Here is a 25710-nt window from a genome sequence, read left to right on the forward strand (position 1 = left end):
ACCCCATCCCTTTTCTTGGCCTCTGCGCTTTCATGCTGCACAGTATCTTTTGCAAACTCTGTTCTTTATACTTTGGGAACAGCATTTCCCAGGGCCTGGCTCCAGTCAAGCCATGAGTATTGCCTTTCCATGATCAGGAGAAACTGTCAAAGTGTCCATTTCCTCTTTGAAAGAGGAAGAACGGCAGCCATTCTAATTTCTTCCAGGAACAGTATCAAGAGACCCCTCCTCATCCTCACTGAAGCGGTTACATCCTCTCTTCAGAATGTGTCACCCTTTGGAATTGTCTGCCTGTGTCTGGTGCAGTGGGGCATGTACTCTTTCTACACGTAAACTTGTTCCCTCTGTGTCGCAAGTCCCAAACTGGTGTTCCGTAGACCATATTCACCCTGGGGGACTTAGTTTTCTGACTGTTTGTTTTTGGTTTTGTTTTTTCAAAGGAAAAGAAAATTGAGTTTGTGACCAGCATTACGAAAAGAGAGAATTTATATAAAATTTGGATTTCCAGCTTCTCAAAAACAAACGAATCAGAAGCTTTGTCAGCTTGAGCCCCCGTTGTTAAAGACAACACTGGAAGAGCTGAGTGCTGGCCACCTCCTTTGCACAGGGTCCAAGCTCTCTAGTTTGCCACAGTCTACACTGCCTTGTCACTTATTACAATACCTTGGTTCCTGAAGGTATTTAAATTAGTTGCTTAGTTTTGCTCTTCTTTTTTTTAAACTTTTTTTTTTATTGAGTTATAGTCATTTTACAATGTTGTGTCAATTTCCAGTGTAGAGCACAATTTTTCAGTTACACATGAACATACATATATTCACTGTCGCATTTTTTTTCGCTGTGAGCTACCAAAAGATCTTGTATATATTTCCCTGTGCTATACAGTATAATCTTGTTTATCTATTCTACATATGCCTGTCAGTATCTACAAATTTCAAACTCCCAGGGAAGGGAGTGAACTGAGCAGGTAACTCTCAACAGTTTAATTTGAGCTCTGAAATTGCAGGATTGAAGCTGGGACGTTTTCTTCCAGGCTGGCCATTTCTCTGAGCTAAAAATGCCACCATGGTGGATTCATTCTTCTAGATCCATGCTTCTCAAAGTACTGTCAAAGGATGATGTGTGTCAGAATCCCTTAAGGATCGAGTTAATGTTTATTTCCAAGCCCCATTCCCAGAGATTCTAAGTTGGTAGGTCCCGGGTAGGAGGCAGAAATTGACATTTTAGGAGAAATCATCCAAGTGACTTTGATGTAAGTGGAACTCCAGCTGTAGAGAAATAGGGCATGTAGTTAAATGGCTGTCCTTCCCTGTCTGCTAACGTGGCCATTTCCTTCTGAACCTAGACTACAGCCTAGGAATCAGTTCCGAAGCAGCCGCTTCATGTGTTAAATCACGACAGAGATCATGCATGATCCCTTTTGCAGCTTGGAACCCGCAGTTCTCAGTGATGGAGCCATTTTCTTAGCACAGAGCAGCTGGGAGGTTTTCCAAATGTGCTGACCACAGGAGGACAGGAAAGGGGGTAAAACTCCTCTCAGTCTTCAGATGTTGAGGTCTCACTACAGCACTGTTTTGCAAGTTTTTAAAAAAGAACTAATGATCACCCCTTTGGGTTATCATAAAAGCCTCACACCCTGCTGTCCTCCACTAGATGTGAATACATCCTTGGACAATGCCCTTCAATGAGTATCGCTAAATGCAGAGGGTAAATTCCATCTTCTATGCATCACTACCAATGCAGGAAAATACACTGCTTTTGGAAAATCGTATCATTGAAACAATAGGTATACCTAAATGATTAATAATTTATAATGTGTTCATATTGAATATGGTTTTGCCACGACTCCTGCTGCTTCGGAGGAATACTGCGATGTGTTGTTATATAACCTCTACCTTTAGCAAGCACGCTCCCACTTCCTCGTGCCCCTCCAGTCAAGGTCACTGTTACAAAGCCAAGGCCAGGGAGGGCCAGGAGGCAGCGGGGGCGCAAGCCGGTCACCACAGGGAGCCCAGGCCCGGGAGAGAATGACTGGTTCCTGGGTGCCTATCTGGAAGGTGTCTGTGCATCTGAATTGTCCTGTCCAGGCTGGAGTTTCAGCCAGTCTAACAGACTGCTCAAGAGGACTCATGTGTACACTCCAGTAATGTGGAAACTCTTCCCCTGCTGGATGTCAAATGACCTGATCCAGAGGGAAAGAGGCTGAAATTGCCCTGTCTGGCAATAAATAACAACCTGGCATTTTTGGGCAAGAAGAATCTTTCAAGAGAAACAGGAAGGAAATGTAGAAACTGGAATGATGACACTGATGACGATGGCATTCAGAGCAGAGCCAGTGACATTAACTAAGAGATGATAATGTGTCCAGGACATCCATTATCCTGTTTAATCCTCACACCAACCCTGGGAGGCAGAGGGATCACTTTTTGTCTCATTTTACATGAAGAACCTGAAGTTCAGGCGTATTGAGTGACTTACACACGGTGACAGGTAGTCCAGCTCACCCTCAAGTCCATTCTACTCTCCCTCGCTGCACAGTTATGATGCAATTCCTTGTTACAGACACCATCTGGGAAGGCTGTTCATTGCTGCACTACGCCACACTTCTGGGGAAGTTCTTGATCTTTGCACAGTGTGGGAGCTGAAGTTGGTCCTTCTAGAAATACAACTATTTTCTCATCCAACTTTGGCCAAGAAAGGAGAGGCTCAGAGATCAGTTGGTATCACAGAAGGTCACTCTTCCGTGCAGCTCACTTCATCCATGTATAGGTCTCCTCACTTCCAGCCCAGTGCTCCAGCAAGAACCAGAAACTAAATACTCCCTGGAGCCCTGCTTGTCTCTCAGAATAAACTACAGGGTCAAAAACCTGAGTTAAAATCCTAGGACTTAAAGGCAGTAAGTATCATTTTTCTTCTAAGCTGGCATAGCCAGCTAGGTGTGCAACTAATCTTGGTTGCAAGAATGAACATCACTAGTAAGAGATGTGAACTTGGTGAGCGCATTGTACCTCCTTTCTTCAGTTTTCCTATCTCTGCAATAAGTAGGAGTGGTAGGTGTTTGGCAAGGTCTTTCCACTTCAAATTTTGTTTAATTCTAAAGCAGGGCTTCTTACAGACTCACAGACAATAGAATACAAACTTGTGGTTGCCAGGGGGGACGGGGGTGGGAAGGGACAGCCTGGGAGTTCAAAATGTGTAGATACTGACAGACATATGTAGAATAGATAAACAAGATTATACTGTGTAGGACAGGGAAATATATACAAGATCTTACGGTAGCTCACAGAGAAAAAAAAAGTGTGACAAGGAATATATGTATGTTCGTGTATAACTGAAAAATTGTGCTCTACACTGGAATTTGATACAATACTGTAAACTGACTATAACTCAATAAAAAATATTTAATAAAAACGTTTTAAAATTAAAAAAATAGCAGGGTTTCTTTACCTAAGGTCTGAAGATTGGTCAATGTACTCACTGTAACTATATGCATCATATCCTAAAAGTTCAATTTAGTGTAGTCTAATTTAGGTGGACAGTTCCATGACTTCTGACAAATGTATACAGTCGTGTAGCCACCACCATAATAAGATACAGCATATTTTCATTAGCCCCCAGATTCCCCTTATATACCTCTGCAAGCAACTCTCTGCCCCAACCCCAGCCTCAACCACTACTGATCTTTTTCCTCTTCCTGTAATCCTGCCTCTCCCAGAATGACATATAAATGGAGTCGTGCAGGATATAGCCTTTTCAGTCTGGCTCTCTTTCCTTAACACGATGCTTCTGAAATTCAGTCATGTTGTTGTGTGTACCAATAGTGTGTTCCTTTTATAGCTGAGCAAATATTTTGTTGCATAGAGTACCACACAGATTTTTTATCCATTCCAGCTGATGGACACTTAAATTGTGTCCAATTTAGAGCATTTATGAATGAAGCTGTTATAAATATTCATGTGTAGGTTTTTCACACATATTTCTTTATATCTTTCAGGGAAGTATTGTGAGAGTGGGTCCATTCAGAATTACTGAGTGTGTGTATATATACAGTGTTTTTCTGGGGAGATGGTTCATAGTTTTTGTCAGAGTCCCAAAATGGTTAGGGCTCACAAAAGGCAGAGAACCACTGACCTTGTTGCTGCTCCGTTTTATGTGTTGAATGCCTTAAACTCGGTGGCTTGATTTCTCAAATAGAGTATTAACAAACTGCAGGGCAGCTTAGCTTAATGAAATAGGTATTGGATTAGATTTGAGGCACTGCCCACAGTAGTCTAGGCTTTCACCGTGCGACATGTCCAGCCCTCTTTCCCTTTCCAGGACCTCAGCAACCCTATCCACGGATAATGGGTTTGATGGCTAATTTCCATTTCTTCAGCCTACGTGTCCCAGGCAACATAACGCAAGCTTCCTCCCTGGCCCCCTACCCCTTTGGAACTCTGGCTCAGACCCTCCAAGGACCCATCACTCAGACTTGTCCTGCTCCTTGCAGAGACACAAGCAAAGAGCATGACATTTTCTATCCAGTTGCTCTCATTTTTGCTCATTAATGTCTGTACCTGGGAGGATGCATGCCAAGAAGAATGTTTATCAAGGCGTGAGAGCAAGGGACCAGATTTCCAGTCCTGGATTTGCTAACAGAAGCTCACTGGAGGTGGGAAAATCACTTTAACTTCCTTTGCTTATTATCTTGAGTGGCTTTCCCAAATCCTTGGGATGAAGACTCAAAGCCTTCACAAGACCTGTAAGACCTAGCTTTTGCTTGCCTCTCCAGCCCTCACTCCCACCTGCCTCCCCTGCAATGACCTCCAATGACTCTGCCCAAACCAGTGATTTGGAAAATATAGTGGAGGTTTTGGGCATAAACTCTGAGTTCTTCGTTTTGAGGCACTCTAACATTCAGCTGGGCAATTATGCACCACTAAGTAGAGTTCCAAAGGTGCTCCCACGTAAACAACTAAGCCAGAGCAACAGGACAATAAAGGACTGCAGGTGTGGAGAGGACAGAGCAACAGGGCCAGCTTTCAGGCTGCCACTTTCTCAGCAAAGCAAGAAGGACAGATTTAAGACCAAAGAACAGGGAATTTTTTTTGATTGGTTTCCTCTATTTATGTAACTTCTTTCTCCTTTAATTACACAAGTTTCTCTATGATACACATCTTTAGGACAGCCTTAGACAAGTACAAGATTCTTCAAGTGGCCCTGATTTATTCAGTTGGCATTTATTAAACCTTTGAGGGAGGATCAGGAGTCCACTAGGACACCAGATCCTGGTCCCCAAGCAGCTTTTTCCAGTGGGGGTCATGAGAGCTACCATCTCTCTATTACCTTCTTTGTATTCCGCATTTTGCTGAATCTTACATCCATTATTTTATGCAATCACTATAACAAACTTAACATTATCCATATTTCACAGATAAGTAAACGAGGACGACACTGAGACAGTTACTTGGCAAGTACGGACGTCATGCAGCTGGTAACTTGTAGAGCTTGGGCTCAGCCCAAGTGCCTGTGATACCAAAGCCCATCCATGGAACTGCTAGATACTATGTGGGAAATCAGGTTCTTACTTAACCTTCCTAGGCTCCAATCTCCTCTACAAAATGGGATAACAAAGTGTGCAGGCTTATAGTGTTTGCAGGAATTGAAAAGATAATTAATGTAAAAGCATTTATTTCTCATAATGCCTGGCACATTTTAAGTCTCAGTACAGGCTAGTATTGCTACTATCTCATTATCACTACCATCATCCTTATTGTTTGCCAAGAGAGAGGATTATGCAAAGTCCTGCTTAAAGAGGGGGCAATCACTTTCACCAAGGGGACAGTCAGGGTGTGTGAGGATGGGTGTAAGGTTCATCAAAATGCAAATCTGACTTCAAAAGGAGAATGTGTATGTAGGGACAGGGACTCAAAAGGGCCAATATAAGAAACACCATGAGTGAAAACAAAGAGATGGGAGAACACTAGTAGTGACTACAAATGGTGAACAGGGCATTTTGGCTGACTGATACGAGTGTGAATGCAGATGGTGGTGAACAGATGCCTTGGGGCGAGAGTTTGGAGAATTGCATTGAGCAGAGGCTTGGTTTTATAGGAAGAGAGGAAACATCGAATATTTATGAGCAAAGGAGCAACAGAGCAGAGCAATGTCCCAGGAAGACTGGGCAGGCTATCTACACCCACTATGGCTGGGATGCATGTAAGGGAGTTACAGGATATGAATGAGACTTGGGATAAAGTTCATGATAAAGTCTGACCTAATACAATGCTATATCCAATTAGCAAGACCTATGTTGGCTTTGGATGGGGAAGGAGAATCTGAGACCTCTGCGTCAGTCCTGTGAAACGCCTAGGACTTAACAAGTCTTGCAAGGTGCATTTTCAATTAGTCACAGCAATTTAGTAGCAGTCCCCTGCTCTGCTGTGTTAAAGTCCATTGGGTTTTTCAGAACACCCTTGTGAGGAGACGAGGGAAATACTTTGACTTGTGAACTTACTGAAGGTAAAGATTGTGTGTGTGTGATGCTTGATTGCTTGATTGTTGCATACTTAACAAGTAAGCGTGTGAGTGAGTGAATCTCCATTTGACTCAGGCAACTGAAGTGAGGGGACAGGGTGAAAATATCTCAAGGTCTCATGGTTGGGACACATATGACTGGGACTTGAACCCAGGACTTTTCATCTCTCCCAATTTCATTATTTTCACACATCTCCATTTACACTTCCTTAAAAGGGTGCTTTCCAAGGTGTACACAATTTTATGACTTGGAATCCTGCTTTCCTTTTTTGTTTTCTTTCTTTTTTTCTTCCTAAAAGCAACGCTTTGCCTGTTGCCTTTTAAGTCAGTCATGGAGGGAGCATTGGCTTTGTGCCCTCAGAGAGCCGATTTTCCAGCCCCATGCTCTGATTCTGATGTGAAATAATGGAGCTTAACCTTCAAAGACATGAAAGGTACCAACTGTTTTGTTCTCTAAGCATTCAGAGGCAGCTGTTTGGTGTTTGTCTTTTTTTTTTTTTTTTAAATTTCCCCTTACAAAGTTTTCTTTTCCTTACAGCAAGGAGGGCGAAGGATGGAAGGCAGAAGGAGGCAGTCAAGTTCACCTAGGCCTCAGAAGTCTTGAATAGTTTGGGGGAAGAATAAAATAACACAAAACTGTAACTTCACATTGTTCTCTGCTGCTTCCACCTCCCGCTGCCAGTCTACTCTTTCCATCAAATATTTATAATATTGGTTGTGGAGCAGATCAAAAGTTTCTCTTTTCACTGGCATGTGCGGTCAGTCCATCTTGAAGAAGGACCATGGCATCAAAGAAGTTCATTGTCACCCTCACTCCCCCATTTCTAGCCTTCCTCTCCCCTTCAGGGAGAACAAAAAGCCTGGGTTGCAAAGAGATTCTTTCATCTCAAATTGGTCTCTTTCCATTAGTTTCTTGGCTCTTAGGGACAAAAAAAAAAAAAAAAAGCAGATATTCTATAAATAGCATTGTTGGAGACATTAAATGCTAATTAATAAGATTTTATATTTGAACAGTGCAATGTATGTTGCTTTCACAGATACAAACTTAATGCCACTGTTTTTTTAACAATTACATGAAGGAACTATTTTGAGAATGTTGTGTAAAACACGACTGCTTGTTGAAGGGTGTGCCAAAATCAAGGTGTGACCTCTTCACTATTTAGGGTTCTCAAGCTGGCAAAGTCTGGAGTCTCAGTTTTGCCAATACTCAAGGACAATTAGGTTCAAGGCACCTGCATCATGACAACCGAACCCTTGAGAAACTGCCCTATAAACAGCTACCATAGTGGCATCTATCTGCCAGGATAAATAGCCAGTCATGTGGACTGGACCTTGGTGTCTTCAAACAATGCAGCCTTTACCAGTAGGGAAGTCTTCATGGGGAGCCCAGTTCTTAGTGGAATTATTTTTGTTCTGTTTTGTTTCTTGTCATCATGTTTAAGAAGATGGAGTTTGAATCAGACAGATTTTGTGTATTTTTTTTTTGGTTATTATTACTAATGAAGCTATGAGCAGTCTTGTACAAGTTGTCTTGTGGGCACATGTTTTCATTTTTCTTGCGTATGTACCTAGTAGTGGAATTGCCGTGTTATACAGCAACTCTGTTTAACTTTTTGAGGAACTGAAAAACTGGTCCCAGTCTGACTGCACTATCTCACATTTCCACCAGCAGTATGTGGGGGCTTCCTTATCTCCACATCTTCACTAACACATGTTATTGTCTGTCTTTTTGACTACAGCCATTCTTACGGGTGTGACATGGTATCTCATTATAGTTTTGATTTGCATTTTCCTAATGATTAATAGAACTGAACATCTTATGTGCTTAGTAGCTATCTGCCTATCGTCCTTAGAGAAATGTCTATGAAAATCCTTTGCATATTTTAAATTGCAGGCTTATCTTTTTATTGTTGAATTATCTGAGCTCTTTATAGATTCTAGATACAAGTCCCTTATCAGATATATGTCTGCAAATATTTTCTTCCACTCTGTGTCTTTTGTCTTTTCTTGATGGTATCATTTACACCACAGTTTTTTATTTTTATGTTCTTTGGTCATTTATTCATTTACGTGTTTTATTTCATGTTCATTCTTTACCTCTATTTTCCTTCCTTCCTTCATTCACTCATCAAGTGCTTATTATGTATCGGGAACTATTCTAGGTACAAGTGAACAAGGTAAGACAGTGTCCCTGTTGTCGTGAAACTAATGTTGCAATCAGGGGAGGTGTAATCAGCTGAATACACCAAAAAATTTTAGACAATAGTGGATATTTTTAAGAAAATAAAGTAGGGGTAATGAGGTAGAAAGATTTCATGGGGCAAGTGTCAGAAGTGGGGAGCAGCTTTAGGCAGATGAACACTGCTGACATTTCGGGCCAGATAATTCTTCATTGTGAAGGGGTATCCTGTAGGATATTTAGCAGCATTCCTACTAGAGGCCATGGTACCACCTGCCCCAGCTGTGACAAGCAAAATTATCTACAAACATTGCCAAATATCCCCTGGGGAACAAACGTGTCCTCAGTTGAGAACCACTGAGGTTGATGGTTAAGGAAAGCGTCTCTAAATAGAGACCTGCAGAAGTTGATTTGAAGGGAAGCTATAAGGTAAAACCATTCAAAACAGATCGTAGGTCAAATACAGAAGTCTCAAGATGGGTATGTGCTTGTCTGTTTGAGAAACAGAAACCAGGCCTTTGAGTTAGAGGGCAGTGAGTGAGGAGAGGACTGGTAGAGGATGGAATCTGAGACGTGGACAGAGGCCAGATTATGATGAACCTAGCAGATGACAATAAGAAATTTGAGATTTATTCCAAGCGTAATTGTAAGTCAGTGAGTTGGGGATGCTGTCATAGTCCATTCAGGCTGCTATAACAAAATACCATGGACTCAGTGGCTTAAACAACAAACATTTTACGTCTCATAGTTCTGGAGGCTGGGAAATCCAAAATCAAAACACTAGCAGATTCATTGTCTGGTGAGAGCCTACTTTCTTTCTGTGTCCTCACAAGACAGAAAGGAGGGAGCCCTCTGGGGGGTCTTTTATGAAAACGCTAATCTCATTCATGAGGGCTCCACCCTCATGATCTAATGACCTCGCAGGTGTCTCACCTCCAAATACCATCACTTTAGGGATTAGGTTTCAAGGTATGAGTTTGAGGGGGGAGGGGACACAAACATTTAGGCCATAGCATTCAGCCCCTGACCTATCCCTCCAAAATTCATTCTATCCCAATAGCCCTAAAAGTCTTAGTTCATTCCAGCATCAACTCAAAAGTCTAAAGTCCAAAGTCTCATCTAAATATGTAAAACTGACATGGGTGAGACTCAAAAGTACTGTTCATCCTGAGGCAGAATCTCTTCTACCTGTGAACCGATGAAACGAAACAAGAGCTTCCAAAACACAGTGGTGAGGTAGGTATAGGGTAGACATTATCATTCCAAAAGGGAGAAATACGGAAAGAGGCAAGGAGTGACAGGTCCCAGGTAAATCTAAAACCTAACAGGGCAAACAACATTAAACAATAAGACTCCAGGATAATCCTCTTTGTCTTGATGCCCTGCCTTACAGGTCCACTGGCATGGCAACCTCTCCATCATGGCTCGGTGGGATGGCCCTGAAGCAACTCTCTGTTGGCATCCTGTCCCTGTGACTCCTCAGGGCTGGAGTCCAATGCCCACAGCTCTCCCAGGTTGAGGTCCTGAACCCCTGGTTCTGCCAGGTGGCCCCATTCTTTGAAATCTAGGAAGCAGTCATGTCCCCAGAGCTGTGCTAGGCACAGCCAATGCCACAACACTCTGCAGGGGCCCCAACGCCAAGGGACTGAGTGGCAGCATCTTGGCCCACCCTTTGAAAGCACTACACCCCCCTTGCACTCTGGGCCTGTGATGGGAATGGCAGCTTTGATGATTTCTGAACCACCTTTCTTCTGTTATCTGGGAGAAGAGTTCCCAGCCTCTGTTGAGTGGGCTGATCCACACTAATCTCCGTATCAAACCGTCACTTGGCCACACCCTTAGTGTTCTCACTTTTTGCACTATAAATAGGCTGAGAACTTTCCAAATCTTTAAATCTTAGTTCCTTTTTGCTCAAAGATTCCCTCTTGTAAATCCTTTCTCTCATCTCACATTTTACTATAAGCAGTCAGGAGGAGCCAAGCCACATGTTCAACACTTTGCTTGGGAAATGCTTTAACTAAATATCCAGTTCACTGCTGGTGAGTTCTATCTTCCACAAAACACTGGAGCAGGAACACAATTCAGTCAAATTCTTTGACGCTTTGTAGCAGGGATCACCTTTCCTCTGGTTTCCAGTAACACGTTCCTCACTTCTGTTGGAGACATTAGAATGAACTTCACCATCCATATTTCTACCAAGACTCCGGTCATGACTACTTTGGCATTCTCTAAGAAGATGGAGACTTCCTCTACACCTGTCCTTTTCTCTCTGAGTTCTCACTAGAATCCCCTTTAAAGATTCAGTCAAGGCAATACAGACGTTTTCAAGCATACACCTGAACAGTCTTCCAACCTCTACCCACTAGCCAGTTCCAAAGCCACTCCAACATTTTTAGAAACTTGTTACAGCAACACCCCCACATCTGAGCACCAATTTCTGTCTTAATCCATTCAGGCTGCTATAACAAAAATACCATAGACTCAGTGGCTTAAGCAACACTTATTCCTCACTGATCTGGAGGCTAGGAGGCCCAAGATCAGGGTGCCAGTGGGTTTGGTGTCTGTAGAGAGCTTGCGTCCTGTTGTATAGACAGCTATGTTCTCACTGTGGAGCAAAGGGCAGGAGAGCTCTCTGTGATATCTCTTATAAGGGATCTCTAATCCTATTCACGAGGACTCCCCTCTCATGACCTAATCACTTCCCCAAAGGTCCTCCACCCCCTCCAAATACCATCACATTAGAGATAGTTTTCAGCATCTGAATTTTGAAAGGGCATAAATAGGCAGTATTTAGCAGGTGCTCTTGCATATAGGAACTGAGCAGTGGACTTGGGTTCTTATTCCATGTTTTCTTGCTCAAGGAACTATAAACAGTGATAGAGCTAAGACTAATACCCATGTCTGCTGACTCTTGGCCTAACAGTCCTCCCATTAAGGGACACTAAGCAGTCCTCACCTGTTAACTAAGGTGAAGATTGCAGGTGACCATTAATACGTTCGTTCCATCAATTCATCTGATTTAAGAAGTCCTAATATAGTTGTTGACACTGGCATGAAAATCAAAGAAAAGAAACTCTAGCCTCTTGCTATGGTTTATACCAGCAGCATCAGTTTCACCAGGGAACTTGTCAAAAACGCAGACTCTCAGGCCCCACCTCAAACTTAGTGAATTAAAATCTCTGTTTTAACAAGGCCCCCGGGTAAATTCTGTGCATGTTAAAGCTTGAGAAACACTGATCTAGTTTATCAAAATATCATCAGAAGCAGTTTAGTGATTCAGAGGGTTTCTGATGGGTTTTCACTGAGTCAGAAGACTAATGATGCTGTCATCAAGTTCTTATTATAATGCCATCCTGATTCCTTTCTTTCCTTTGTTTCCAGTAAGTCTTCACTCACAAAGTCACAAATTAAGGAGATTTCCTCAATTACAACACACATCCTTTCCTTTCTATTTCTACAGCCACCGCCTTTGTCTTGGACCTCACTACCCTGCACCTGGACCACTGCAGATCCAAACTTATTCCCTGAACCCTCTTCCTACCCTTCCATTTGCCTAAAGTGCTCTGATTTTTTCATCTTTTCTGGCTTTCTCTTGCCTTCAAGGTAAAATTCGTATCCTAACTCCGACTTTGAAGGCCATTTACGTTCAAGCCCCGAAACACTTCACAGAGAATCTGTTGCATATATGTTCTTATGAACATATGTGCCTTTGTTCATACCCTGGATTGCCCTTTTCCATCTTTTCTACTGCCTTCAAGGCTCTGCTGAAATCCTGCTTCCATCATGAACGTCAGATCCACCTGGGTCACTGTCACCTCCCCTTGTTCTGAGGACCTGTGACATTTGTTGCCTATGCCAGTTTTCGTTCAATTGCATTATAATTTCAGGTAAAAGTGTGTATCTTACAATTAGATCTTAAACTCACAGACGACAGGGGCCACATCATTCCCCTTCTCCCATCTTCAGCATCTGACAAGGCATTGAGCACATAGTGGTAGTCAGTAAATATTTTGCTTCTGAATCCAGTGGAGCTGTGGAGTATTGCCCAGATTTACAAGCACATCATTCCTAATTTATTTCCTCCAAGGGTCCATGCTACAGTTCAGCAGTTACGTAAACAGCGTGGTTTATAAAACCAACCATGGGTAGGCAGCCTCTGATCAGCAAGGTGACAGGCACTGGATACCATCTGGAATTTCAGGCCAAATAAAACCCGTGAATGTTTATTTTAAGAGCCTCTGTATTCCGTGGAACAAAGCTCTGTTCTGGGTGTCAGAACAACAGGTATCCCTTCCCACTGCCCTGCTGAGGCACCCAAGGCCAGCTGCTCTGAACAGCTGTGTCAGGCGTAGAACTCCAGCCGGACTGCCCCAGCTGAACCAGGGGCAGCCAGACACAAAATGCTGATAACATTAACCCTAATCCTGTATTTTGCTACATTTTTGTGTTTGCTTGTTACTTATTTCTTGAAGTTGTTGGCAATAGTGTCTGCTGGTCACTTGGCTCAGTATATTATCAGCTTTTTGTATACAGTTGTCCCTCAGTATCCACAGGGGAATGGTTCCAAAATGGATATGGTTCCCTGTGGATACCAAAATCTGTAGATGATCAAATTCCTTATACAAAATGGCACAAGACAATAGCATAGTTTAGTTTTCCTATTCCTGGGCATTGAACTGTAAATATTCCCATGAGTAGACATTGCTACAAACAATCTTTTCTGTAAATATAGTAGCTCTGTTGAACCTCATAAAGCCAAAGAGATAGAGGGAAAGTGCCATTACTCCCTTTTTACAACTATGGAAACAGAGGCCCAGACAAGTGATCTGACTTGTCCAGGGTCACAAGTGTTTATTTCAGAGCTGAGACTGCAGTTCATGCTTCAAGAACCCAGGGCTAATATTCAGTTAACAGGTTCAGTGCAGCCTTTCCGATTCATAGTAAACAAAGTTGAGATTTGAACGCAGATAATCTATTTCTGGAGTCCATGCTTTTAGCCAACTATCAATGTGGCCTGTCAGACAATCCACATTAATTCATGTAAAGGAATGTATTTGCCATTTCTGTTCTAAGACAGGTTTGACAAAATTGGGAGCAGTATCCTCTGTCTTTGAGATTCATTGCCTCAAACACCTATCTACTTTCTTTTCAAAGTTAACCCTCTAATGATGATTTCCAATTCTGATTATATCTGGGAAAGAAATAAGAAATCTATTTAGATGCTAATTGGCTTTAACATCTCACTGAGTCAACAGGCTATGTGTTTCCTACAAGAAGCCTCTAGAACATGGATCATGTAGTTATTAAAGAGTTTTGCTGACCCACCAGCTTATAAGTGGTTCAATGCACTTGAATTTACAAAGCAATTTTATAGCAAAGTACATCGGTGCCAAGCACAGTGTCTTAAAGGCAAGGCTTTCGGGCTGCCAGTGATTTTCTTTTGCCTCATGGCAGAGATGCAGGATGGACAAGTTAAATTATTTTGCCCACATCAAAGGAGGGAAATGATGAGTCAATATGTATTCTAGCAAGTTCATGGTATGATGTTAAAGTTGTACTGCTTAGGTATGAGTCACTGCTCTGCTCCTTGGTAGCTTTGCGACCGTTGACCATTAACTTTTCTGAGACTCAATTTCCTCATCTGCATAATGGGAGTCATAATGATCTCACAAGGATGAAATAATGACTAAGTAAGAGGATAAATATAAAATACTTAGCTCAATGCCTAGCACATAAGTGCTTCATAAAAACTAATTATTATTATGTTTACATATTTATTAATAATTCCTGCAGTGAAATAAGAAGTCTTCCTCATCCCTCATAAATATTTATGGAGTGATTTTCTCCCAGGCCTGAATGAATAATCCCCTTAGATTTACTAATACCAAGAGTCAGTTTGAGTTTAATGGAGATGAGGAAAGAAATGAAGGATGGAGACGGAAGTCACCCTTCAGCATTAGGCGGCTTATACCAGTGTCTCTCAGTTTCAGCAGTACTGACAGTTTGGATCGGGTGAGTCTTTGTTCTGGGGGCTGATCTTTCCACTGAAGGGTGTTCAGCAGCATCCCTGGCCTCTGCTCACACTTAGGATGCCAGTAGAACCCCCCCTTCTTCCACTCGTGATGACCAAAACATCTCCAGACATTGCCAACTGTGCCTTGGAAGGCAAAAGTGCCCCCAGTTGAGAACTACTGATTTACACAGCGAACTCTCCCATGACGGGGACATGTTTGGTCACAGGGTAGCCAGTGGACAGATCAAGACAGAAGTGGGAGACTTTTTTCTGTAAAGGGCCAGAGAGTAAGTATTTTAGGCTTTGTTTCTGTCACAACTATTCAATGCTGTCTTGGTAGCATGCAGCCACAGATAATACACAAACAAATACGTTCCAATGAAATGTCTTATAGACACTGAAATTTGAATTTTACATAACTTTCATGTGTCACTAAATATTCTTCTTTTTATTATTTTTTTCAACCACTTTCAATGATTAAAACCACTCTCAGTTCACAGACTATAAAAACATGTGGTGGGCTGGATTTTTCTCAAGGGCCATTGTAGCTGACCTCTGTGTGAAGGTGTGTGTGGAGCCTGGGATAAACGTGTCACTTCTCCCAAGAGCATCAAATTAACTTTAAAAATTGGGAGAAAACTTTTTTTTAAATCAAAATAAACATGGCTATAATTTGAAGTAGAATCTAAACCCACAAGAATTTTCAGGATAATATACGATATTACAAACTAATGTCTTGCTTCCCATGAATTGATTGGAACTATGCCTCAGATCCCTGAAGGCCATCCCTGACATCCTCCTTCTCTGCTTTTATGTGACTTTGGTGAAAAATTTGAGAAGTTGCCGTCATAGGTAAGAAACCAACTCACATCAAAGCCTTTTGGACTTCTCACAACTGATTACCCTTGGGTGAGGTCCAATTAGGCACCTAGAAATATTCTAAGTGCCTTAGTGGTTCTCTAATGTATTTCATCCAGAGAATGTTTGTGTAATGTGTAATTGTTTAATCCAAGGTGGTTCCTATAAATCCTTTTTGAAATTTCCAAGTGTCTCCTTTATATACTTGGGGTCTGGTGTCTGTCTACTCATTTCTCTTGTCAACTAAGTAGCCTGAATACATTACTCAGCAAAATGAGTACCTAGGAGATTAACAGCTGACCCAAGCACCACCCTCAGGAAGCTGAAAATTTTCTGGTGATGTTCAGGCTTATTCACATGAGACGACCCCCAAAGAGGACATCGTCAAGAAAGTTACAGCGGCAGAAAGAGAATTGAATTGGCAAGCAGGGGGCTACTTTTCTAGCCCCTTCTATGCTTTCCATTCTGAATGGGAGAGTTACTTTTCTCTTCTGCCCAGAGTGCTTTTTTAAGAAGGATTCTGAGGCACCATCCAAGTTCGGCAGGGAAGAGAGTGTCACAGTCGATGAGAGCTGTCCGCTGTGGATGGGGATTCAGGGAGTGGCTGGTACCAACGTCAGGGTGTGGCCACGCTTAATCCGACATCTCTATGGTCCCTCCTGACTGGAACCATATGGCTGAATTCCTCAGCTGTCATGGTTTTGTGACTGGATCCAAAGGAGGCATCATTGTGGGATGAAAGGTTAGGGGAAGCTTACATGATGGAGGTGAGAGGGTGTTCAGGGCTTCGAAATGCTCATTCTTCCTCATGGCTGGGCTCCAGCAGAGTACGTTTTGTCTGACTTGGGTTTCGGTTGGCTCTAGGCTGAGCGCCTTCTATTGTGATGTTGGCATGGCAAGGAGGAGGCGTGCGGGAGACACTGCGTCCCTGCCGTTCTCCCCGGCCCTCGTGAAAGGGAACGTCTTCTTAATGAGCCTATCCCAGGGAGTCTGGCCTTTCAGATAAACAAATAAGCATCACCAGGAGATGCTCACAAGAGGGAGGACTGGAAAAAAGAAGGCCACGTTGAGTGACAGCCCGAATAAAGGAGACCTAAGAGGTCTGGAGCTAGCAGCTAATGAGCATGTCTCCTCATACGTGCTTTCTTGGCCAGGACGTCCACTGTTGAGGATGCCAGGCATCTGCGTGTCGTAGTCATACAGGAAGAGGCCTTCTGGTCCCTGTCCCAGTACTGACTTTTATTTCATTTTTTATGTTGGGGGTGGGAGCCTGCCTGGAGGATATTTGCAAGGTGAGAAGAAATCTAATTGCGACCTAAAACAATTTATATATATATATATATATATATATATATATCAGTTTTCTCACTTAAGAAGTGGGGATAAAAATATAACTCTCCTCCAAGAATTACTGGGAAGATCAAATGGGAAAGTACTTAGCACAGTGCCCGGCGTTTAGTCAGCATCTGACTCGTGGTGGCTGCAGCCGTTATTAGTAGTCATGATATCATCATCATCTACCTCACGCATAGAAATACACAGGGAAAAAGTCTAGAGCTGGGACATCTAGTTCCAGTTCTGCCCTCAGCTCCCTATGAGATTTTTAGGTAAGTCATCTCTCATGTCAACCAAGAGTACTGGACTGGAGTCTTGATACATTTAGTAAACATACTTTGAAGACCTACTAAGTGCTAGGCTCTGTCCTAGCCACAAGACACCTAAAGGTGAATAAGGTGCAGCTTGTGCACTCAAGGGGCTCCAGGTGTAACGGGAGAGACAGGAAAGTGAAGCACGAGACAGTTCAACAAGAGAATTACTCTTACTGTGATGATGGATGCCAAGTGCTCTGATGAGGCAGGAAACCAGCAAGACTAAAGCTCTGTCCCAGTGCAGCTCTCCACAAGTCTGTAACAGAAGCACACAAGAGACAGGGTGGATGACTGAGGGAAGAGGAACTCACCCAGCTGGCAAGGGGCCCAAAACCCAGGTTCTCTCCCTCGAAGACCAGAGTTCTCACCAAATAAAAACATTCAAGAAAAAGACAGGTGACTTGGTGATAACAACTGGGGTTTGGGAACAGGAGACTTCATTTCGAGTTTCAGAACTGTAATTTTGGTAGCTTGATGACTTTGGGAACGTTGTTTAATCTCTTTGAGCCTCGACTGTCTCATCAGCAAGAAGGGCATGACTGTCAAACCTACTTCACCACATGTTGTCGTGTGCAGAGAGGAAGACTGCGACTACTGTCAGTTCTAGTTTGTGACTGTTTCTGTTGTTGTCCTTAATAATAATAAAAATGATAAATGCCCTGCTACGTTATAGAACAAGGCCAGTAATTGCATTTGGGCATCCAAAGAAGTAGGTATGGGTTTTTTTTTTCTTTCTACCATCAATATCTTTTTCCAGAAGAATAGGCTAAATGCAGGCACTTTTAAAAATTTTAATACAAGGCAATCTTAGTGTCTATATCTTGGGTATATGTGAAAAACAGAAAGGAGGGATGAAAGGAGAGAGATTATCTATTTCTCCTTAAAGCTAATCAGAGAAATAATTCAAGGTTTAAGAGTCTTGTAACCTGATCTCTGATTAATTGACGTTTCAGTAGGCTGCTGTGAACCCCTGAAGGGGGCAACTGATTATTTACTGGAAGAAAGAAGGAATAAACAATTGAAGTTAACAAAAGCCTTTGTTTGAGGTAAAGAAAGGAGAGGGGATGGGAGAGAAACACAATACAGATGGGAGTGAGAGAAGAAACCACCAGGCAGGTGACCTTGAACAAATCTCTTGCCTCCACGTGGTCTCAGTTTCCCTATCTGTGCCACCCAGGGCTTGGTCTAGGTCCCTTTCAAGCTTGCTGGCTCTGCCTGCGCAACCCTGAAACCATAGCGGGGTGGGGGAAAGATTGAGAGGGAGCTAGAGACAGGGAGAGAAAGACAGGGGATCCGGCTGATAAACTGAAAGGGAAACAGACTCATAAAACCCAATGATTCAAATTAAATGGAGAATTCATGTTGATTTAGAGCTGGAAATCACAGGCTTCTAAATCACAAGGAGACTCTATTTAATCCTGGGATAGTCTCTTGGGCCTTATCTTCCTCAGCTCAGTAGTGCTACGCACAGCGCTCCCTTGGAAGTCAAGATGAGAAATAGAAAAAGAGAGAGAGCTGTTTAAAACAAAGAATAATATGCTTGAATTATCTGGGGAGCTGTCCCCCACCCCCCACCGCAGACACAGACAAAGGGACATGAAAGCCTCAGCCAGGCCTGAAACACTGCTTGCCTATCTGCTTAACTCTTCACTGCTTGATTTTCATTCTTAGCAGAAGTCATATTCCATGAGCTTATGTAGGGAAATAAAAACATTTTGCACACTGCCTGTTCAGCAATGCTGTTTACCATTTTGAGGACCTATGAAGGGTCAAAAATTCAATAGCCCCACAGTCCAGCACCTCAGATTTTGGGAACTTACTCCTTGAGAGTCTGGGAGGTCCTAAAGGCTGAGAAAGGTCACTGAACATCAGCAAGAGGAGACACTAGAGAGTTTCCAAAATCTGTGGTGTTGCAAATAAGAAACGGAGACCCAGCGAGGATGCAGGCCTTTTGCGAGAGTCACCTGGAATTCTCAGCAGAGCTGGGACTAGTACTCAGATCTAGAACTTGAACTCTAGTAGAGCTTCATGAAGTGTCCTAGGGCCACTTCCCACTACCTGGCCCCAGTGACTGCCTAACCTTCCCTGAGAGATATGGGCCACTCAGCTTTCTGGTTCTTTGCAGTTTAATGTCAGAAATGAAGTGAGGATTTTCCTCGGGCATGAGGGTCACCAGCCACCTTAGACTGATGGTTACACAAAAGGGATGTTGGATCTGGAGGCTTTCGTGACCTGTACACAGCAGGTCTTTACGTGTACCACCAGCACTGGAAGAAGTACACTCATCGAGACTCATCTGCCATTCCCAATTTAAATCATACTGATTCACATACAGGGAATTGTGCTATAAAGAGAAATGGACTGATAGTTCAAAGACCTAGTTTCTAATCGGACGTCCATCACCTGCTGGTCACCTAATCATTGTACTCCATTTAAATTGTGTGAGACTCATTCTTCCCATTTTTAAGACAGAGATGATGATGACAGTATTCACTAAACAAAGTTAACTTGATCTAAATGAGAGGAAAAAAAAAACCCAAGAGGCATAGAATTAACTATGAATTTCTAGGATTTAGTTTATACATCGTGAGAATTTGGAAAGAAGAGGAAAATATGCAAACATCCTAAGGAGATTAGGAAATGCTTCCTGGGAGAGATTAGGAAGCAGCAGAGTCTTAAACAATCATATTGTACTTGCATACTAGAAGAGGAGAAGGGGAAGAGGCCAGAGGAAGAAGCAAGCAGGGCAATAGCCTGTGCACCCAATGTTCATAGCAGCACTATACACAATAGCCAAGACATGGAAACAACCCAAACGTCCACCAAAAGATGACTGGATAAAGAAGTTATGGTACATTTATACAATGGAATACTACTCAGCCATAAAAAAGAATAAAATAATGCCATTGGCAGCAACATGGATGGCCCTGGAGATCATCATTCTAAGTGAAGTAAGCCTGAAAGAGAAAGAAAAAATACCATATGATATCATTCATATGTGGAATCTAAAAAAGATAAAAACACAGAAAGGAACTTATTTACAAAACAAACAGACTCACAGACATGGGAAAAAACTATGGTTACCAGCAGGAAAAGGGATGGGAAGGGCTAAATTGGGAGTTCGAGATTTGCAGATAGTAACTACTATATATAAAATAGGTGAACAAGTTTCTTCTGTGTGGCACAGGGACCTATATTCAATATCTTGTAGTAATCTGTAATGAAAAAGAATATGAAAACAAATATATGTATGTATATGTATGACTGAAACACTATGCTGTACATACACCAGAAATTGATACAATGTTGTAAACTGACTATACAATTAAAAAAATTATTCTAGTAAAATCATAGAACGGTAAAAAAAAAAATAGCCTATGCAAATGTCCAAAGACATTTGCTGACTATCGTAATGCTTTGGACTCTGTACTTCCATTTTAAATAATATTCCAATCATTAACACCTACTTTCAGCAGTATTTTCTATTTTAATTTTCTGAATTATTCCCCTGGCAAAGAGTGGGGACTATTTATTGAAACAAGTCACATCACAGAAACCTTTCTTCCATTTCATTGAAATTTTTGTAGAATGTATTAATTGTTACAAAAAGTAAAGACTATGTCCAAATAATTCCCCAAATGAGCAGCCACATTAGACTTTAATTGTATTAGTTTCCATCTCTCCCTTGCTCTCCACTTGCTAAGTCACATTGCTAATAATCATAATTCCTTCTATGTGTTCTAGACTTGACTGTTTTAATGGGTGTTACTTATGTTGCAACCTTTGACCCTCACAGCAAGCCCATGCCATACTTTAGGTTGTTTGTGTTTTAGAAAGGTTACTAATAGTTGGCCAGGTTGCCTGATACATAGTGAACTCTCAGTGAATACTGGATGGCTGGACGGATGGATGGGTGGATGGATGGATAGATGGATGGATTGATCAATCAATGGATAGCTGAGAGAGAAAGAGGGATTGAATGAGTTGACAGCTGCTCTAAGTATTTGCCAAATTTTATAATTTTCCTCAGTGATAATCCAAACTTCAGCAGAAATCCAAGGGCACAGAATGCAGGCATGCCCTGCAGTCATTTACCTCTAGGCAGCCTGGGAGTCTGTCAAATGGGGATGGGCACTGAGCCTTTCTGCTGTAATTTTGTGATATAGAAAATTAGTAAATTTCCTATGAAGCAAGGCCCTCAATAACCAAGGCTATTTGTAAAAGAGACTATCCTCTTTCACATGCTGTATGTTAGTGTGTTTGCAGTTCCTCCCTCATACGAGAAAAAATAGACCTCTTGCCTATTCCCATCCTGAGGCACAGAGTTGAGGGTACCAATGCTTGGGTTGCAGGGAGATCATGTAGAATAAAGGGAAGGACCAGAAAACCAGAAGTCACAAGACCTGTGTTCGAGACTCGGGTCCAAAGTTTATAAACTTCACTCATTGACTCATTCATTATATGTTGAGTTCCTATTCTGTACCAGGCTCTGACAATCTTTGGGAATACAGTAGTGAGTAATAGGGACAAGACATCTGACTTTATGGACCTTAGTACTAATGGTGTAAGACAGACAAAGAAGATACACACACACACACCTGCATGCACACACAACAAATAAATGTCTAAATACATGGCATAATTGTGAGACATAAACGCCCTGAAGAAAAGAGCAATGTGTTAAGAAAAGTAAAAGGGGGTATTGTTTGAATACTGTAGTCAGTCAAAACCCTCTCTGAAATGGTGAGATTTAAGCCCAGTCTCAAAGGCTGAGAAGGTACTAGCTCTACAAAAATTTGAGGGAAAAATATTCTAGTGAGGGGAAGCAATGCATGCAATGGTCCTGTGGTAGGAAGAAGCCTAGTGGTGGAGTTTGAGGCACTGAGAGGCAGCCAGGTAGCTAGAGCATTTTTGGCAAGGCACAGAGTGATGGAGGATCAGACTGGGAAGACAGGAGAGAAGGGGCAGATTAGGCAGAGCCTGAGAGGCCATGGAGAGAAGTTTGGATTTTATTTTAAGCGCATGAGAGGCCACTGGAAGGTTATAAGTAGACGTGTCATGTGACCTAATCTCTGTTTTAAAATTTGACTTTGTCCCATTGTCTCAACTTCTGTGTTCCCCTTTCCTCTCCTAAAAATGGAGGAAAAACTTCGCAGGCTGTGTCCTTCCAAGAGGTTGCTGAGGTATCGAATAATGTTCATTATAATACGTTGCTCCAAGTAGCATTTGATAAATATTTAATTGACTTGAATTTTTCAATAAAAATATGAACATCCTTTATAAACTATAAAGTGTCAGGCACATATAAGGTTTTATCAATAATCATTTCCCCAAAGCCTGGCCTCCTTCACAGGTCCAGATCAGAAATCAGCCACAAATGCTTTGAGAACCCCATCCCAGTAAAAAGTACTTTCTATGTTTTTTGTTTATTAGAGTTTGGATTTGGTTTCTTTATTCCATGGGACCAACTTATTCTCTATATTTGGCCCAGGAAAACATCAACCAGACTCAAATGTGCTATTTAACCCTAAGAAATAAAAGTCTCCAGAGAGAATTATCATGGGCAAGACTGAGGGTCAAGTCAGCAGGTCTTCGCCTGGAACCGGGCACCTTCTCAGCTCTCTTTCTGCAGTAGATGGAAGCTGGTTCTCATTAGTCATAGGTCCCCCACTACCTACGAAGGAGTTGTGAAGAATAATACGGACAACGATGATAATAACAAATGATTAATAATGCATACAGATATATATATATATATATATATATATATATATATATATATATGCGCACACACACACGTGTGTATTTATAGCCCTTTGCTACTTTTCTCAACGCATTTTTTCCCATCTATTGTTTTAATTTAGCTCACACTCACCCACAGAGGTAGAGTGGGAGTGTTCTAATTGGGGAAATGGCCATGAAGCACGTAAGTGGTTTGCCCCAAGGTCACAGTGTGAGTGACGGAGGAGGTGAAACTCGGTCACGGAGCTCCCAGATCCTGTGCCAGCACACCGTGTCAAGACCCCCTCCGCTCCCCTGGGAGTCTTAGGAAAGAAAACTAGGATCCTAAATCCCAGATTAAATAAATAGGAATTGGAGGATTTTGAGACTGTGGGAAAACATTGGATCCGTACAGTCCAGCCCTCTTCCCACATTTTGCACACAGAGAAACAGGACCACAGCAGGAGCCGCATGGGCAAGTGTTCTTGGTACCACCCGTTCAAGCACCTACTAAAGTTCCTGCCATCCTGCCTCTCAGCCTCATACAGAGCTGAGGGCTGCCATGGATGGAGAAGATACAAAAGACATGAAGGTAGTCCACAGTTAGCGGCATTGCCAAAGAAGGAATAGGACTGGAACGGACGTTCAGTAAGTTGAGAGTTTTCCCTTGTGGTTGGAAAAGAGGTGTCTCTGACCTTGGGGCTGACTTTGTGCCCACCATGCATTTGCCTCAGGCCTCTCTTGCTCTCCCCTCAAGGGTTTGGATAAGCTGAATCTTCGAGTTCCTCCCAACTTTAGCATTCTTTGATTCAACCATGTGTGGGCTGGATGGGATATATTTGGCCATTTTGATTATACATTGAATTATTTGTAATACAAAAGGCTCTTATAGTCTGGCCCATGGAATACACTGTGTTTCCTTAGTTCCAGATATGGACACTCTCCATTGGGAAAAAAAAGACAAACTCCCTATGATCTTCCTGGAGTCACTTCCTTCTCCCAAACCCCCACCTTTACCTCCAGTAACTAAAATAGAGAATTTTTTTCATCTGCCCTAGAACATTATCTCTAACTTTAAAAAGCTCAATAGTCAACAAAGCAGTTGTGTATTGTACATCGTGCAACAGGCACTAAGAAACCAGATATGTGAAGTATGTATAAAGAGTGGGCACAGGACCCAACGCAGAGTAAATGCGCAATAAATGCTAGTTCTCACTGTTATCACCATCAGCATCAGCATCAACATCACCATCACCATCATCACCTTCATCATCACATCAGAGCTGGTAATTTTGTGGTAGAGGTTGCTTTGTCTCACCTACCAGAACAGCATAGAAACTATTAGTTCCCACATTTTACATACGGGTTAAATGGAACAGAGGGAGATGGCATAACTGGCCTGAGCTCACACCGCCAGCCCTCAAACCCAGATGCACTGGGCCACAGACCCAGCTTTAAATCATTGCACTAGTCTCACTGACCTTCTCTACAACTTGGCAGCTGTACACATTATCCTGTCCAATTTGAGCCTAAGCTGTGGCGCATGTCAGAGGCAGCCAAGTTCAGTGGGATGTGTGTGAGTACCAGGGTGGAAATGTGACGCCCAGGTGTGAGCTTTTTGGTCTTGGTCAAGTGCCTGCCCTGGAGCCAAGCTTCTCTTTGATGAAATGGATAAAAATACCCATGCAGCCCTCATCCTAGGGTGTTCGTGAGGTTTCAACGGGATCATGGAAGAGAATGCACTTCGTATTTGGTAATCTTCTACTCAGATGCATGTGTTCATCTCATTAATATTACACGCTGGTGCCAGTTTCTGGGGGTCAGCCACAGAGAACTAGCTCAGGCTGCGACATCTCATTAGAAGCTGAAATTTGGATTCAGGGAGAGGAGAAGGGAGGGGGCGAGAGCAGCCCTCCGCTGCCTGGGTTCCCACCGCTCTCTGTGTTCAGAGCAGCTTGCCGGTGCTTTGGCAGTGCCGCTCAGTGGGGCATCTCTGGCTTTGATGTTGCATGTGTCAACATCCTAATAGGGAGGCAGCTGAGATCCGGTGTGAGTTTGGAGAGACATCTTATGACAGGTTTTGCCTAAAGATGTCTCAACAGATAACCCTTTAGAAATAACAAAGGTAGTTTATGCATTTCACAGGGAAGCCGGGCTCAGTTCGAAGTTTGGCATGCAGACAGCTTCCTGCCCTCCCTTTCTTCCCCGGCTGCACGTCTGTGAGATATCATTGCTTGTCACGGTAGCGCAGTACTGTGTTCAGTTACATTGACATTCTGTCCACATTGGCAGCAATGATGGAAGGACACGAGGCTGTTTCTTTCTAGAAAGTCCACAGCGGAAAACCTTAGAAAGTCACCCCTCCCTCCTAAAATGTAAATCAGATCACCTCATTCTGTGGTTTAAAAATCCTCTCCTGGCTTCCCATGGTGCTTAAAATGAAATCCAGATCCCTCCCGTGACCCAGACGGTGAGCCTGACCTGATCTCTGTTGACCTCTCTGACCCCACCTCCCACACAGCTCCCAGCTGACTGTGCTGGAGCCACACTGGCCTTCCCTCTGCACCTCCTGTATGCCGAGCTTTCTCCTACTTTAGGGGCGATGCACCCACAATTCTTCCCGCCTGCACCTCTCTTCCCCCACGTTGTCTGTGATTGGCTCTTTCACATCACTGGGTCCCAGCTCGGCTCAGAAGTACTTCCCTGACCTCCCTGTTTGGCCTCCACTCCTATGCACAGTCTGCCCCCACCACACTGCCTTGTCACATTGTCTTCCT

The 25710-nt window shown here is 42.7% G+C and overlaps 1 protein-coding gene and 1 pseudogene across 2 annotated transcripts in view; both read left to right on the forward strand.

Annotated features, from left to right (window-relative positions):
- Nucleotides 1-25710, forward strand: part of GRIA1 (glutamate ionotropic receptor AMPA type subunit 1) — a 289206-nt gene that overhangs the window by 63958 nt on the left and 199538 nt on the right. The window lies entirely within an intron of this gene.
- Nucleotides 24136-25710, forward strand: part of LOC105095167 (adenosine deaminase-like protein) — a 51860-nt pseudogene continuing 50285 nt past the window's right edge.

The sequence above is a fragment of the Camelus dromedarius genome, chromosome 3 (assembly GCF_036321535.1).
Source record: "Camelus dromedarius isolate mCamDro1 chromosome 3, mCamDro1.pat, whole genome shotgun sequence".
In the NCBI taxonomy this organism is placed as follows: Eukaryota; Metazoa; Chordata; class Mammalia; order Artiodactyla; family Camelidae; genus Camelus; species Camelus dromedarius.